The sequence below is a fragment of the Motacilla alba genome, chromosome 18, assembly GCF_015832195.1.
Source record: "Motacilla alba alba isolate MOTALB_02 chromosome 18, Motacilla_alba_V1.0_pri, whole genome shotgun sequence".
Lineage (NCBI taxonomy): Eukaryota > Metazoa > Chordata > Aves > Passeriformes > Motacillidae > Motacilla > Motacilla alba.
Genome location: NC_052033.1, coordinates 1717230 through 1717540, shown reverse-complemented (window position 1 = coordinate 1717540; position 311 = coordinate 1717230).

The following is a 311-nucleotide window of genomic DNA, read 5'->3' as shown; positions in this document are numbered from 1 at the left end:
TTGGTGCTTCCTATAAATCCTGTGCCCTCTGAGGAGCTGCTGTGTCTGTTCAGTGGGGCTGTTGCTGTAACAAGGCTCACTTGGCAGCTTGCAGCCTTCTTCCATGGGGAAGTAGGACTGGCTGATCACTCTTTTCTTGAGTGATACTAAGTTTTGGGTGGAGGGGACAGTTGAGGAAGCAGCACAAGATGCATGTGGAGGGCTTTGTTTCCAGGATGATAAAAGGATAAACTCCCAAACTGATCTTTCCCCTTGATGAGATAAACACACTCCAGAAAAACCTACACCACTAGTCTGCTGATGTGAGGAAC